This window comes from Cibotium barometz, chromosome 59 (genome assembly GCF_041138505.1).
Source record: "Cibotium barometz isolate CiBa-2024 chromosome 59, ASM4113850v1, whole genome shotgun sequence".
Lineage (NCBI taxonomy): Eukaryota > Viridiplantae > Streptophyta > Polypodiopsida > Cyatheales > Cibotiaceae > Cibotium > Cibotium barometz.
In genome coordinates this window covers 6,413,027-6,425,000 of record NC_141104.1, presented here as the reverse complement: position 1 = coordinate 6,425,000, position 11,974 = coordinate 6,413,027, and positions in this window count along the sequence as shown.

Genomic DNA, 11,974 nt, shown 5'->3' with positions numbered 1-11,974 from the left:
CGATTACGAAAGGTTGCAGGTCAATTTCATGTACATGTAATATTTATGGATCCTGATAAGTTAGATTTTCGATGCAGACACTAGACAATACATAATTTTTCAATTTGCTGTTTACAAGCCTGTTCAAATGCCGTTTGACTCAAATATTAATCCACCAAATGAGTTTTGTAAGCTTTTATCCTTATCCAACTTTTTTCAACGAGAATTATATCTTCAATGCTAATATTTTTTTCTGGCATACATTTTGCCAGATGGAGGTGCCGAGTATAGACTACCAAGGAGAGGGAATCCAGCTGTCCGAAGATTGTTTTAAAGCCGTGTTCAGGTGTGTTAAGATTGTCATCATTTTATGGGTTTGTAATGCTAGATGTATATTTACATGCCAAGTTTGGTGCTTTAGAAGCTTCTATATGGATATATATGGCAATCATGATGTGATAAGGTTGGCAAGTTGAAGACGATGTATACATATATATATATGAGTGTGAACAATATCTATGGATATTATGAATGCGTGCACATACACAGACATATTTACATGCGTGTGTGACATGCACACATGTATTCATAAACGCACACACATACACATATCTTCCGGTTGTGGCATGTATAGTTTCAATGGATTACACGTACACATAATTGTTCAGCACAAGTGTTACAAGAACTCAGTCCTAATTGTTCAGCACAAGAGATCTGCGTCTGGACTGTGCACTTGAGGGAGGCTACATAGACACACTGGCACGCACACCACGTGTGCATATGCACACACAAGTTGATACACAAGATGCACATATAATTGGAATACCTTCTCGATATGCGCACACATTGATACACAAGATGCACACATAATTGGAATACCTTCTAGTATTTCTTGGCAACTCAAGCATACTTTCCAATTTAATGTAAGGCATTTACCACTTCCTTTTTCTTGCCAAGCCCCTTAATTTTCTCATGTGTATCCATATCCCAAGATTCCTTCTCCTGTTGAGATACATACAGATTCTCTGATGCAAGAAAATATCACAATTCTAGCAAAAATAGTTAGCTCTGAAATCAAGAATGGAGCGCACTTACCTTCTGAAAATCAATAAGCTCCACTTCATAGGTGAGAGTAGAATTGGGCGGAACAAAAGCGAGTGCTCGTTTGGGCTCCACGTGACTAATATCACTCGGGAGGAATAATCACAAGAGCCACTTCACCATTGTGCATTGTGGCCACAGATCTCAAAATAGTACCATCTGCAAATTTCTCTAAATCTGCCCTCATTGGGCCTAATTCACCTCCAGATCTCCCATATGCACCTGCTCCCAGGACCATAAGACCATCAATCCTCACATCAGCTTGACCAAATCTTCCTGTGATGTGTTCCAGAAGCGTTCCAACAGCAATGTAAAGGCCAAACCCACCAGCAAGAAGAATATGAGCAAGCTTGGTAGCCTGAGCTTTGATGAGAGCTCACTTATCACCATGGTTGCTGCAAAGAAGGCAGCTGCTAATGTGCAGCAATAGGAATGTCTACATTTAAGGAGCAAAGGGGCACCTATGCATGTGAAAAATGAACGAGGGCAAGGCATATGCAGCGACAAGAATGGTTGAATTAATCAAGTGAATGTGGACTATGCAGTGTAAACTTTGCATGTAGGGTTAATAACCTTGGCATATTTGACATAACATTAAGTTGAAGAAAGAGATGCTTAGGTTCAAATTAATCTGCAGATATCGTATATGCCTGGAAGGGGTCATCATTGGGAGATGAAGAGGTAGAGGTGTCTGTGGGGTCTTCATCTGCACTGTTGGATTTGCTACAATGAAGTGGTGTGCGCTGCTGAGATGGGCGATGGCAGGAGCAGCTAATGTTGGGTGTATCAAGGAAAGTGCTAACAGAAGCTTCACTGCTGTGAATGGAGTGAAGGCAAAATGCCAACCCTCGTAGCCTGTAGCATGATGCAAAGCATAGTGACATGGGACGGGGGGAACAGAGCCTAGGGACGGGGAGCGTGTGGGACGTCCGCAGGACGGCAAAACGGGGACGGAAATCTGACGGTGAAGTGGGGACGCCGGGAACGCGTTCCGGGAACGTCCCGGGAACGCCGTTCCCTGTCCGTACGGGGACGGTCAAACAGACCGTTGGCGGTATTTTTGACCGTTTTGGGGCGCAAACGGCTGTCTGTCTTGACCGTTTGGCCCTTGCGCCACTCCTCCAAAGCTTCTCTCTCGAGTCTCTCTCTCCCACATGGCTCTACTATCTAGCCTCTCCCACATGATACATCGTACATGCCCATTGCCTCCCTCCCACATGTCACATGTGGCATGCCTATCTCTCTTCCACATGCCTCCATCATCCATGAGTCCATTGAACATTCACATAACATGATAAGTTGATAACCCTCCCCTCTTCTTCTATATAAGAGACCTCTACCTCCATGCTCTCCTCAAGCCCTCTCCTCTCCAAGCTCTCCCTCTCCAAGACCCAAGGCTCAAGCTCTCCCTCTCCAAGCTCTCCTTCTCCAAGCTCACCCTCTCCAACCTCTCCAAGCTCACCCTCTCCAAGCTCTCCTTCTCCAACATCCAAGCTCTCCCTCTCCAAGCTCACCCTCTTCAAGCTCTCCTCCTCCAACATCCAAGCTCTCCCTCTCCAAGCTCTCCTTCTCCAACATCCAAGCTCTCCCTCTCCAAGCTCACCCTCTCCAAGCTCTCCTTCTCCAACATCTCCATCCCGATTCTCCGTCTTGACTCTTTCTCAAGCTCTACCATCCATCTCAAGCTCTACTCTATCACTATGGCATCCTCTTCTCAAACCCCTTCCTCTACTCAACCCGGGTCCGCCACCGCCTCCACCACTTCAACACTCGCTCCATCACGAAGAAGGAGGCCCGACGTACATCGATGGAGTTGGTGGGATGAGGTAAGTGCTCGCAATACCGTCAAGGGGGTGGTTCAAGACCATGGGTATGTAAGCTTTGCGGCTACAAGCGAACCGGCGGTGCCCACAAAGTGCGTGCTCACTTCTTACATGAGCCCTGCAACGAAGTGCAATTTTGCAAGGAGGTTTCGGCCGAGAAGAAGAAGGAGCTCCTTGAAAAGCTTGTGGTTTATGAGGCGGCCGAGTTGGCAAAATGCAATCCTCAAGTGGCCGTCAACCCCACATCCTTTGTGAGGACATCAACGCCGCATGTACCTCGTTCATCAAGAGAGGCATCCGCTTCCCGGGGACGCCAAAGTACTCTTGATGAGAATTGGAACCCTCAATTGAAAGAGGAGGTGGACATGGCGGTGGCACGATTCTTCTTTCATGACCACATAGCATTTCGGGCGGCACATAGCATTTCGGGCCGCACACTAAGTCCTTGGCACTATGCATATGTATTATTATTTAATATTTATACTATTATGTATTATGCGTTTATACTTTAGGCCGTAGGGTTGCTCGTGTACTATTCAAATATCATGCTCTAAAGACTAAAAGACTAAATGATGGTAAAAATCTGAATTTTGTTTGTGTTTTGCATATGGTGTTTTGATAGATCTCCATACTTTCGGGCCATGTGCAAAATGACAGCGGAGTATGGACCCTCTTATGTTCCCCCCTCTTCGGAGACCATCCGCACCTCTCCTTGAGCAGGAGAAGGCAACCGTGGAGGTGGCGGCCAACCACATGAAAGAGCAATGGGCTGAAAATGGTGTTACCCTCGTCGTTGATGGGTGGAGTGACACTAGAAAGCGCTCCATCCATGGAGTTGTTGCCTGCTCACGAGGGGAGACATACTTTGTCGACTCCCATGATGCTTCCGGGACGGGAAAGAGTGCCGAGATACTTGCTGCGGAGTGGGCAACAACACTAGAGACGGTGGGGGCGGAGAATGTCATTGCCATATGTGCGGATGGAGAACCGGCAAATAGGGCGGCGGGGACAATTCTCCAAGCAACTTATCCTCGCATCACCATGTGCTTTTGCATGGCCCATTGCCTCAACAACCTTATCAAAGACATAGGGGCCTTGGATTGGGTTGCACCTGTCATTGAGGGTGCCAACAAAATAGTGACCTTTGTCCTCAACCATCAAAGGGTGCAGCACGAGTTTTCCGAGACGAGGTTTGCATTCAACTTTCTCATGCTAGGCCGCTTGTGTACATGTAGCGGGGCATTGAGGGGACTCTTCCTCAGTGATGAGTTTGCACGCACTTCAGAGGCTTCCACGACGATCGGCAAATTTTGCAGGGAAAGGGCGGACGATGCGGCATGGTGGGAGGAGGCCAAGGCGCTTGTGGAGATGGTGCAACCGATTATTGATCTCCTTAGGGTAGTGGATTCCACTCAACCATGCATTGGCAAAGTGTACGAGGCAATGGATCGCATGATAGAGAAGCTAAAAGCAATGTTCAAAGTCAAGCCTCACTATAAACAGGTCAAATCCCTATGTTTGAAAAGGTGGCAAGCCTACCACTCTCCCCTCCATGCTGCTGCCTACATTGTTGATCCCGAGTTTCAAGGCAAAGGGCAACACAAGGACAAAGAGGTGAGCAAAGGCCTTCGACAAACCTTGGATCGCCTTTACACTAGCAAGGAGGATCGCCGCACAATCAAGGACCAATTGCAGATTTATAGAGAGAAGCGGAGGGCTTTTGGTTTGGCAGATGCACAGGCGGACCGCTTCAAGATAGGGTTTGCACTTTGGTGGGAGGATTATGGTGCGGAAACTCCAAAGTTGCAGGAATTTGCTGTGCGCGTACTCTCGCAGGCTTGTAGTAGCAGTTGCCTAGAGCAACTCTGGTCAGTTTATAGCCACATTGCCTCTAAGAAGAGGAACCGCCTTGGTGTATAGCGTGCAAATGATTTGGTATTTGTCAGTGCCAACTTGCGAATGCTTTGCAAGGGCTTGACAAAGAAGGCAGATCCTTTCACCGAATGGGAGCAGGCACAGCAAGACCCACATCTCTCTGATCAGCCAAGGGCCGAGATTTTAGAGGAACTTGAGGTTGTGCCTGAGGCATTGTCCCCCCCACCTCTCCCTCCCCCTCCACTTGAGGACCAGCCTATGGAGGACTTCACTGAGGAGGTCACGATTGATCTTCACCCTTTTCAGCCTCTTGCCTAGTCTCTTGAGTCTAGAGTCTCGAGTCTCGACTCTTGCCCCACTTTTTTGCTAGCAATCTTGTATCTTGGCACTTAGTCATTTTGCCTTGAGTGTACACCCTCCTTGGGCCTTTCATTATGCCATTTGGCATTTTTGTTTAGATTGTACACTCACTTTTGTTTATCACACCATCGGCGCCCCATTATAGTTTTTTGCTAATACGACTATGCATTTCTCCTCTTTTTGGTGCAATTTTGTGCTTAATGTCTTTCTAAGTGTAAATCAAGTGTGTTAAAAAAATTTGCAAAAAAACAATCGTTTTCAGATTGCCGTTTTTTTCACCGTCCCTCGGACGGCCTTTTGCCCCGTCCCCGTCCCGTTCCCCGTCCCCGTCCCCGTCCCCGTTCCCGTTCCCCGTCCCATGTTTCTATGATGCAAAGACACCCTCATGTTGCATTTGTTCCAAATAATAGAGCGCCTCCTCACCACACCCATGTTCAGCTTACCCTGAGATAAGTGCAGTCCATGATACCACTTTTTGAATGGGAAGCTTGTCAACTCTTCCTATGCTTCTGCAAGGAGGCCCCATTTGGCATACAAAGTTGTTGCCAACAAGGAGCTCTCTTTCCAACCCTTTTTTATGACGATCTCAGCATGTATTTCACCACCCTTGACTGTGGCTCCTATGCTGCTACAAGCTTTCAAGCTAAAAACAAGTGTGACAGCATTTGGGAACATACCGTCATGTTGCATCTGTTCAAAGCGGTCCAAAGCCTCCCCACCACAATCAAATTCAGCATATCCTGCAATCAGTGTAGTCCACAAGACCACTTCTCAAACTGGAAGCTTGTCAAATAGTTCATATGCTTCTGCAATCAAGCCACATTTAGCATACATATCAAACAAGCTGATCCTGATAAAAGTGTCTCTTTCCAGCAACCCTTCTCTTGCAATCTCAGCATGTATTTCTCTGCCCATGTATGTGGCTCCTATGCTGCCACAAGCTTTCAAGCTGCAAATCAATGTGACAGCATCAACAAAGATGCCCTCCTTTTGCAACTGTTTGAAACAGTAAAGCACCTCCCTGTTCAGCATACCCTGCAATTAGTGCAATCTGAGACTAGCGTTCGTGCTGAGAGTTTGTCAAACACTTCTTGTACTTCTGGAAGCAAGCCACATTGAGTATACATATCGACCAAAGTGCTGCTACAAAGACGTCTATTTCCAACCCTTTTATAGCTATCTCCACATGTATTTCTTGACCCTTGTCTGTGGCACCTATGCTGCAAACAAGTATAACAGCATCCATGAAGATGCCCTCGTGTCCATATCCCTTCAAAACCTTTGAGGGCTTCCTCCTCATGCCCATGTTCCATTTATCCTGCAATTAGTGCATTCCAGGAGACTACAATTCGATCCAGAAGCTTGTTAAACACTAATTGTGCTTCTGCAAGTAGCATACATAATGACCAAGGTTCTACCAAAAAAATTCTCTCCTTCCAGCCCTTGTTTGGCAATCTCAGCATGTATTTCTAGCCCCTTGTCTGTCACTCCTATGCTGCCGCCGCAAGCTTTCAAGCTGCAAACTAATGTGACGGGACCCGAAGAGGCGCCCTGATGTTGCATGTGTTCGAAATGGTAAAGCACCTTCTCACCACTACCATGTGCGACTTATCCTATAATTAGTGCAGTCCATGAGACTACATCTTGAACTGGGAGCTTGTCAAACACTTTCCGTGCTTTTACAAGGGAGCCACGTTTGACATGCATATCAACCAAGGCACTGTCAATAAAAACGTCTCTTTCCAGCAGCACTTCAATGGCAATTCCCATGTAGTTCCCAGCCCTTGTTTGTAGCTCTGATGTAGGCACAAGCTTTCAAGCTGCAAACAAATGTAACACCTTCCCCAGAGAGATGCCCTCCTGTTGCATCTGTTCAAAACAATTGAGTGTTTCGCACCAGACACGTGTTCTGCATATCCTGTTTTTAGGACATTCCAAGAGATTACATTTTGACACGGGAGCTTGTCAAACACTTCCTGGGCTTTTTCAAGGGAGCCACATTTCCCATACATATTGACCAAGGTGCTGCCGACGAAAACATTTCCTTCCAATAACCCCTTTCTATCAATCTCCACATGTATTTCTTGGCCCGTGTATGTGCCTTTAATGCTACCACGAGCTTTCAAGCTGCAAACAAATGTGACAAGATTTGTAGGGATGCCCTCAAGGTGCATTTGCTCAAAGCAGTTTGAGTGCTTCCTTTGTGAAGGCTATATTCCACATATCCTGTTCCAGACAAGGAGCTTGTCAAACACTTCCTGTGCTTTTGCAAGAGAGCCACATTACGCATACATGTCGACCAAGGCACTGCCAACCAATACGTTTGTTTCCAGAAACCCTTGTCTAGTAATCTCATCGTGTAATCTGGATCCTCTTTCCACATCTGTTAGCATAGCCCAAGCCTTCAGCAAGGCCACAAAGCATACCCACAAGGATGTCGAGATTCATCCTCCTGCATTTTCTGGTACAGGGTGAGAGCAGCATGCAAGTCCCCAAGCAGAACAGTAGGACAAGTTTCATTCTCTTCACAGACACCACCCACATATAGCTGACCGCCCCATCATCTGTTATGTGTTCTATCTCAAACCAACAACACGAGGTCCCAGCACCAGTCAGTTAAGTAGACACCTTTGTCTTCTCCTCCAGCTTCACACGTTGAAGTTAAATTTAAACTGCTATACCCATGTGAACACCTCAACTTTTAAAAAAAATCCCAAGTATATGCTGAAAGAAATCTTCCTGGTGCATCAGAACCAGTTAAGTCCGGGGTCTGTGGTGTTAGGGGTGGTGCTGTTGTTGAGACAACATCAATCAGTTAAGTAGATACCTTTGTCTTCTCCTCCAGCTTCACCACATGTGAACACCTCAACTTTAAAAAAAATCCCAAGTATGTGCTGAAAGAAATCTTCCTGGTGCATCAGAACCAGTTAAGTCCGGGGTCTGTGGTGTTAGGGGTGGTGCTGTTGTTGAGAGAACATCAATCAGTTAAGTAGATACCTTTGTCTTCTCCTCCAGCTTCACCACATGTGAACACCTCAACTAAAAAAAAATCCCAAGTCTATGCTGAAAGAAATCTTCCTGGTGCATCAGAACCAGTTAAGTCCTCATAAGGGCGGGCACACCCACAACAAAGTGTTGGGTTTTATGCTGTGTATGCACCCAGGGGAGTGCTAGTGATCATCAGTAGGTTACTGGGGCACTTTTTACTTCAGTTAGTGGAGGTTTTTCCCCCAGTTTTAGCTTAGTTTCATTTATAATGATTTATAAGTGATTTGGTCCACCTGACATTATTTATGGCCGGGCCATGTGAACACACTATTAGGTCACATCCTTTTATGTGGCTATTGTACTTCATTTTATCAACACTCAATACATGAGCAGTCGTGTTCTCTCTCTCTGACTCTCACGCCTCTTGCTGAAGTGCCTTCTAAACCCTAATCCTAACAGCTCCTTCCCTACATTTGGTATCAGAGCAGGTTCACCCAGCCATCCGTACCCTTAGCTGTCCGTACACAGTCGCTAGAACCTGCAGTTCCGTACAGTACCTGCAGGCGACCAACAGCACCTGCAACTGTCCGTACAGTTCGTGTACCATTCGTCATCAGCTGCACACCTAGAACCCGCAGCTCCGTACAGCACCTGCAGACAGGCGACCAGTTCCGTTCAAAACTCTGCACGAGAGACTCCTCCCCAAGGGGGTGCTCGTGGAAGAGGACAACAGGTACAGGCACCAGGTCAGCCATTGCCTGTTCAAAGAACAAATGCTCAGAAGACATGGGATGCCAGAGATGCACAAGCCTTGTCACTTATTGCATTGTCAGTACAGAGGTCTATTATACCTCATATTCGTTCAGCTGCTCTTCACGAAATGCATGGGTGACTTTGGAGCAGATGTATGCTGCTCGTAATGAGGCATGGATCTCATTTTTGAAAAGAGAGCTGGAAAATCAGAAGATGCATGAAGGAGATGATATGTCTAGCCACTTGAACAAGCTGCAGGATTTGAGACAGGATTTGAGAGAGCAACTCATCAATGTGGATGAGATCATTCCTGAGACACAGCTTGTGTCCACCATCTTAAACTCTTTGCCAAGATCCTACTTGGCTTTTCATACCTCTTTGAACCTCAGCATGAGGAATGCTGTTGAGCCCCTTAAGTATCAAGAACTTGTTGCTCTCTTGTTACAGGAAGAGCAAATCAGGAAGAACATGAACATGAACACAAGTGCTGAACAAGCATTTATGACAGGTCACAAAGGGAAAGGCAAATCTCAGCCAAAGAGTTCAAATCAGAATTCAGGTGATGGTGGTTCATCTCAGGACACCAAGAAAGGTGATGGACAGCCCAAGAAGAAGGGCAAATGCCATTACTGTAAGAAGCCAGGTCACTACATCACAGAGTGTAGGAAGAGGATTGCCAAAGAGAAGGCAAAGGAATCTGGGATGTCTGTAAATGATGCCTCTAAAGCTCCTCCGGAGACTGCTTCTTTTGTTGAAGACAGAGATTATTGTTTCTACACATGCAGCTATGATGCCTCTTAGTCTTCACACGCACTCAGTGTGACTGAGCATGCATGTACTTGGTATTTTGATAGTGGTGCTTCAAAGCATATTACATCTCGCAGGGATTTGTTTTGTAATGTTTGCCCTACCCCTGTTGGCAAAACTGTTCAGTGTGTCAATAATGCTTCATATCCAGTTCGTGGCATTGGGGAGATTCAGCTCACAGCCATTGATGGCTCTATTCTTCGCCTTACAGATGCCTTGCATGTACCAGGGATAAAGAAGAATCTGTTGTCCATTTCTTCTTTAGCACAGTGTGGTATGCAAGTCAACTTTGATGATGACAAATGCATGGTCAGAGACAAAGCTAATGCCTTGACCTTGATGCTTAGTGGTACATTATGTCATGGACTTTATCAGTTGGATGCATTTCAGCCAGTGGATCAGTCTGCTTATAATGCAGTCACTCTTACTCCAGCTATGGTTGATGCGGAGTTATGGCATGCTCGCATGGGGCATGTAAATTTTGGTAGTCTTATGCTTATGCAGCGACATAACATGTTGACAGACCTACCTCTTATGGAGAAGCCTCCAGATCACATATGTGAGGGATGTATTTTGGGAAAAATGCATCGGTTTTCCTTTCCACGTGATCAGGCTCTACGAGCAACTGCAAAGTTGCAGCTTATACACAGTGATCGTTGTGGTCCCATGCAGACGAAGTCATTAGGAGGTTGCTTCTATTTTGCTACATTTATTGATGACTTCTCTCGTATATGCTGGGTCTATCCGTTGACACAGAAATCACAGGTATATGATGCATTTTTGGCCTTTGTAGCACTTGCTGAAACAGAGTCAGGACGCAAGGTTAAAACTCTCCGTTCTAACCGAGGGGGGGAATATGTGTCACACATGTTGAATTCCTTTCTTGAGAATAGAGGTATTAAGCATCAGTATACTACTCCTTATACTCCATAGCAGAATGGGGTTGCAGAAAGGAAGAATCGGTCACTCATGGAGATGGCCAGATGTATGTTAAAGGCAAAGAAGCTACCACATATCTTTTGGGTGGAAGCTGTTATGTGTGCTTGTCATATTTTGAATCGATGTCCCACAAAGCCATTGGTTTCCATTCCTCCTTTTGAGGCTTGGCATGGCCGCAAGCCTTCCGTATCACATTTTCGTACTTTTGGGTGTCTTGCATATGTACACATACCCAAAGAGTTGAGGAGCAAGTTGGATGATAAAGCCACAAAATGTATTTTTGTTGGGTGTAGCCGTGAGAGCACCTACCGGTTATATGACCCACTATCCAAGAAGATATTCACTAGTCGGGATGTGATTTTTGATGAAAAATCAGAAATATCCATGGCTGGTTATGATGTAAATCAGGCTGAAAATGATGTGTTTGAAGGTCTACTACCTATGGAGTTTCATTCCACAGTTGGTGATCCAACCCATGAGGGTGCAGGACAGCCAGCAAATCATGAAGGTGGTGCAGAAATTCAGCAGCAAATTAAGCCAGAAGTTGAGCCACATATGGGGCAACAGGCTCCACAGGTCAGACACATACCTAGATGGTACTTGAGGACATTACAGGTGTCACGTGCACACCAGTCAGGTGTACAGTGACATGGCATCGTTATGGCTTCATTAGCATCATCAGGTTCATCAAGCATTTAGTCTTGAGTTATTCAGGCATACATGAGGGTGTTTTATCACCAAAATCAGCATGACTTCATATATGAGGCAGCCGACTACCATTTATGGTATTTTATTAGTATTTTATGGGAGATGAGTACTGGCCGACTGCAGCCCATCTGGCCGACCAGCCCCTCTCACCCATATATATTCAGGCGCCTCATCCATTCAGTCAGAACAGGCTCATCAGAGTGAAGCGCATCATCCTTTGGATCATCTGGCGTTTCAGCATATCAGCCTCAGCACCATAATCAGCAAACGCAGCCTCCTCTGGATCATCCTGCGTTTCAGCACATCATCAGCAGCAGCATTCAGTTAACGCATCATCCTCAGCATTCGTAGTCAGTAAACGCATCTCCATCAGCAGCTTCTTCAGCAAACGCAGCATCATTCAGCCATCAGGCCTGCGTTTCATCATCCCATCCGCATTCAGCATCTGCATCTGTTCCCAAAGCTTCCCTTCAGCGTTTCCTTCCAGGAGACAAGGGAAAGAGTGGACAGCAGTTCAGCCCGCATTTACAGCATATAGGCAGCATATTCAGCAGTACAGATCCATTTGGATCTCATTGTAACATCATTCATTCATCTAATATAGCTGCATTGCATTGACACATATCTGTCTGTCTCTTAAA